The sequence below is a fragment of the Silene latifolia genome, chromosome 11 (assembly GCF_048544455.1).
Source record: "Silene latifolia isolate original U9 population chromosome 11, ASM4854445v1, whole genome shotgun sequence".
NCBI classification, from domain to species: Eukaryota; Viridiplantae; Streptophyta; class Magnoliopsida; order Caryophyllales; family Caryophyllaceae; genus Silene; species Silene latifolia.
Genome location: NC_133536.1, coordinates 15,640,704 through 15,646,708, shown reverse-complemented (window position 1 = coordinate 15,646,708; position 6,005 = coordinate 15,640,704).

The window sequence follows — 6,005 nt, the reverse complement described above, 5'->3', positions numbered from 1 at the left end:
CTCCCCAGTTTTTGTTTAACTTTCTTTACTCGATTATTCGCAAATTCTGTCCATGGAGTGTCTCTGTTAGTAATGTTCAGTTGAGGTAACTTTTATGCTCCCCCGTTTTTTCTACTAAAAGCTCTCAAACAATGTGCGGAAATGTGGAATTGTGAAATGCGACGTTCTGAATGCCTTGGTTTTCCAACCACGGACTGATTTCATGTCCAGACTTGCAACTCCGGTATGGTTTGCTTTTTATTAAGAGTTGTATAGCCAGTACAACAAGAGCGGACTTGAATTGGTGGCTTTCCGGTCGTGTGTGTGTACATCCGATAGTGTTTTGCACAAGAATGAGATTTTGATTATGTAATGGCATTTGTTCTTGAACGGGGTTGTCTGGGATGGGAGATCTCCAAGCCTATGGCCGAGGTTGCTGTGGGTATTCAGGCATGTAATCTCCCTGAACATTGGATGCGAGATTTGAGTTGTCTATGTGAGATTGCGGTTAGATCAAAGGTATTCAGGAGATGAAAATATCATTCATTGACGTATGTATGATTAGATCAGCAATTTCAGTCTTGTTTTATGTTTATTTATACTTTCGTCTCAAGCCGGCAGCCAGGTTGCCCAGGTACATATTGTACGAGGAATTGAGTGGGTGCCCTCATGTTGCTCAATGCTGATAACTTTTGTTATCCAATCCAGTTTTACAGGTAATACAATTTACAAACTCGTACTATAGGTAAGCTCCGATTTTGGATAAAATGATTAGGGGAATTTCTATCGTGAACACAAAATAATAACCTACTCCCTCCATTCAACTCCACTTTACATGTATTCCATTTCCGTCCATTCAACTCCACTTTACAGATTTCCTTATTTGGCTAAAAAAATGACAATTCTATCCTTATTGAAAATCTTTATTTACAAAAAATGTCACCCAAACCCCACACTAACCCACTATAAAACCCCACCTTTATGTTTTTTTAATATTTTTAACCTCTTCTTTCTCTTTCCCCATGTACTTTTAATACTTTTTTAATCCGCTCCTTAATATCCGTGTAAAACCCAAAGTTGCAAAGTGGAGTTGAATGGAGGGAGTAATTGCTAAATTCTACCCACGATTTTGCTATATCCTATACATTTTTCCATTCTTTTTCATTACTACCCTTGTCTTAAAAACAATACTCCCTCCATTCAACTCCACTTTACAAGTATTCTATTTCCGTCCATTCAACTCCACTTTACAGGTTTCCTTATTTGGACATGTAAAAGACCTTTCTATCCTTATTGAAAATCTATATTTACAAAAAATGTCATTCATACCCCACACAAATCCACCATAAAACTCACCTTTATATTTTTTTAATATCTTTAACCCCACCATTCCCTTTCCCTATGTACTTTTAATAGTTTTTTTAATCCGTTTCTTAATACCCGCGCAAAAAGCAATGTTGCAAAGTGGAGTTGAATGGAGGGAGTAAAAATTATACAAAAAAAAAAAAAAAAAATACCCAATCCCACCCCACCCCGACACCCCTGCCCACTCTCCTCTCTCCCTTGCTCCGGCCACCCTTCCCCCAACTTTGACCCCCTCACCCAGCGCCGACCATCCTACCCACGCCGTCGACCCCAACCCTTTGATCGACACATGAACGCCGTCGTTTAACCAAATGCCTTCTCTCTTCTCCATCGCCAACCTTACTCGAAATAATACGTCGTCGTCGACTTTATCGTTCACAGTCGCCGATCGTTTGGTAGGGCGGCTGGAGGAGCGGTTGGTGGGTGGAAACATTTTGAGGTGAGGGAGAGTGGTGGTCCATCGAGCAAATTTGGGTGGCAAATTTCATAGTATTTTTTAGGGTTTTTGTTTTGTCTCTCTTGGTGGGGGTGGGAAATGAAAGGGGTAGACTTGGAATAATGTCTAAAAATGTGCGGGATTTAGTAAAATTGTGTGCGGGATTTAGCAAGTCCTAATAATAATCGTTCTAAGCATTTGTTTGCTATTTTTTTTAAATTATTTGTAAGAGACGTTTTAATTAAAGCTAAACAAACAATTGATATTAGGGGAGTACAAAATAACTACAATTCATAATTTCATACTTCCTCCATCCAACTCCACTCTATCACTTTGCTTTTTCACGTTTGAATATCGTAAGCTACGTATTTGCAAAAATTATAAAAGTTAAGATACTTTTAATGTACTCATAAAGCCGAATCAAACAAGATCTCACATGAATATATTTCCGCTTATGTATTGAGAGAAATTTGCAATTGAATGTTTACCTCTGAATAGTGTACAAAAATGAAATTGGTAGAGTAAACTTAAATAGATGACCGGCCCTGTTCTTTTGGACTGAAATTGTCTGAACTGAACTGAACTGAATTGAACTGAATAGAGCTGAACTGAACTGAACTGAACTGAATGGAACTGAACTGATCTGATCTGAACTGAACTGAAATAATAATAAAAAGATTATATTAATAATAATAATAATAATAATACTAAATATTATAATAAAAATAATACCAATAATAATAATAATAAATATTATTATAATATTATTCATTAATAATAATAATATATTAATATAATCTAATAATAATTTAATAAGATATATAAAAAATAAAATAGTAATATAATAATAAATATAGTAATAATAATAATATATTAGTAATATAAATGATAACATTATTAATAATAATATAATATATTAATAATAATAACAAAAAAATAAATAATAATAATAATAATAGGTCTAATATAATAACTTATTAATATAATAATATTAAATATAATAATAATAATAATAATAATAAATATGTGATTAATAATATTAATAATAATGAGTATATTAATAAAATAATAAATATAATATTATAACTTATTAATATAATAATATTAAATATATTATCAATAATATTAATAATAATGAATATATTAATAAAATAATAAACATAATATAATAATAATAATAATGATAATAATGATAATAATAATAATAATAAATATATTAAATATAAATATAATAATATAAACATTACGAATTAATTATTAATAAATATAATAGTAATATAATAAATATAAAAATAATATAATAATAATAATAATAATAACAACAATAATAACTACATTATAAAAAATAATAATAATGATATCAATAAGAATAATAATAGTAATGTTGAAATAAACTAATATGAACTGAACTGAACTGAACTGATCTGATCTGAACTGAACTGAATGGAGCTGAACTGAACTGAACTGAACTTATTAGAACTGAAATCTACCTAGTATAAAAGCTAGGTTTTTTGAATGCTTCTTATTGGTCCCTGAAAATTAGGGAATAAAACTTTTTAATTTCACAAGCACCCCCACGTTTTCCTCAAACCATTTCATTTACCTCTCTCCTCATTTCACTATTTCCTCCTCCTATTGACAGTGATGATAGGATATTGGAGTATATGATCATATAATTCAAACAATAAATTAAAAATAACAAATCATATTAATAAATAATAAATTACAATTCTAAAAGTTCGTCGATAATCGAAAAGCCAATATACAATCAAAAAAAATAAAATTTGATCATATGTATGCAGGAAAAAAGAATTATTAGTAATAACACTAACAATTGGTCTTCCTTGTGACGGGTTATCATTTGTGACGGATATTTTGTGAGATAAAATGGTAACAAAATGGGTTAGTGGAGAAAGGGGACCACATGAATAGTGATGCAGAGAGAGAAAAAGTGGATACTTTGTGAGGTAAAATGGTATCCGTCTCTTGTTTGTGACGGATAGGTGCCGTCACAAACAAGAATTTGTGTAACACTAATAAGGTCTTATTATCACTATAAGATCATTAATTCGTTCTTAAAACCACAACAAAAATAGTAAATCTACATACACGTTTATATTATCTAAAGATTAAAAAAATGTATTGATGAAATTTTTAAAATAAAATAAAATATGAGAAAAAATGTAGATCAAAAGATTTTCGCAAAAAAAAAAAAATACTGACAAATCTTTTCAAAATTGAAAAATATACTAGATTATAACAAATAATCAAATAAAGATTATATTAGATCTGTAAAAAATTTGGGAAAAAAATTAATTGATATAAATTTATGAAAATCGAAAAATATGCAGTTTGAAATAGATCAAACTAATAAAAGGATTTAGATAAATTATTGGATCATAGTTACACGAATTTGTTCTTATTATACCAATTAACTCCAGTATTGAGATAAAATTTGGATCTGAAAGGCATTCAACAAAAAAAGATTTGCGGTGAGAATATCGGATTAGGGGATGGTGGGACAGACGGGGACAATGAGGGAGAAAAGGGGTGGCTGAGACGAGCTGAGGGCTTTGAGAAGGGGAGATGTGAGTAATAAATAATGGAGTAATTGAATCGGTAAAATGAAATGAGGAAGACAAAAGTGAAAGAAAAATGTGATTAGGGTTGGTTAGATTTTTTACGGAGTATATATATGAGTCCTGGTTTTTCAGCCTAGAATTTTCTATTAATGGCTGAATATACTCTGTTTTCAGTCCGATTCACTTTATTCACGAAGTAGAGATCAATGGCTTTTCACTTAATTTTATTTCTTATAAGCTATATTTATTTCTGTTCAACTACAGTCCGTTTCAGTTTGATTCAACTTATATTACTATCATTATTTATACTATTATTATCCTTATCTTTGTACAAAATATTATTTATAGTTATTATTATTTTTCCTGCAATAAATTAATAAATATCTTATAAAAATAGACCATCTCACAGTATAAGATCATTTTATTCTAAAATTTGTATAAAAGACATGTTTGTTATTTATTTAGTAAAAAGCAACTTAGGATAGAGGGAGTAGCAGTTTTATACTCATATTACAGTCGTATGAGCTTTTAGAGCAGTGAGATGTCGGTCAATTGTAATTTGGCCATATTAGGATTATTGGTCACCATATTATAGAGATAATATGTTGTTATATACTGCATCGCACAATTAATTATTACGATCCGTGCATTTTTTGCACGGGTATAAAACTAGTTAAGTCCAAAAGAACAGGGCCGAAGTATTTAATCTCCTGAAGTGATGCAAGGATAAAGATAGAGCTGGACGCACACTATATTTTTATTTGGCTTGTATTCGGACTCGACCCGTATAATTCGACCAGGACTCTCACTCACGAAGGGTGAGTCAAAAATTAAATAAAAAGTTTTGGTAAAAAAAAAAACGGAATTTATTTTCGCAGTACAATTTTTACTCATCTCAGTACTTTTTGCACTAAAGTTTCCATTTGTCTACCCTTAACTAAAAAAACAACAAACCTAATTCTCTCTGTCTTCTCTCTACTTCTCCCTATTGTCAAAACCTTAATCTTCTTTATCCTCCTTCAAAATCTTAATTATAAATGATTAATCGAATAAAGAGTAGATATTTAATTTGTTAATCGAGTATTAATAATTTAATTCACTCTTTTTATAATTTCTTTTCTTTTTGATTAGGGTTCATGTATAAATTAATTAAGGGCTAATTCGTATAGTATGGTGGGGTCGACGGTGGTCAGCGGTTCAGTGTCACCGGTGTGGTTCAACGTTGGTCAGCGTCGAGGGTGCGGTTGGACGGTGGTTCGTTGCCGACGTAAGAGTTGAGCGGCTTTCGAGATGTGGTCTGGTGGTTGGAGGATGCAGTCGTGCGACGAATAGGTTGTGGTGGTGGTGGTTCGGCCGGATGGCCAGCAAGGGTTGGCCTTTAGCCGCCAAAGGCGGCGTGGTTGGTGTCGTTGGTTGTGTAGTAGTATGGAAAGTGGCGTATAATTAGTGTAGTACGTTTTTTTTCAATATACTGTATATGCAGTACAGAAAATTGCTTCCTACGGAGTATATTTTATCGTAGTTGCTCATTCATGTACGGGTTTTACTCATTCATGTACTTTTTTTCATTATTTTTCCATAGTATGCCCTTTGCCTACAAAAAAAATAAAAAACTCTCTCTAATTCTCTCACTCACCAAATTA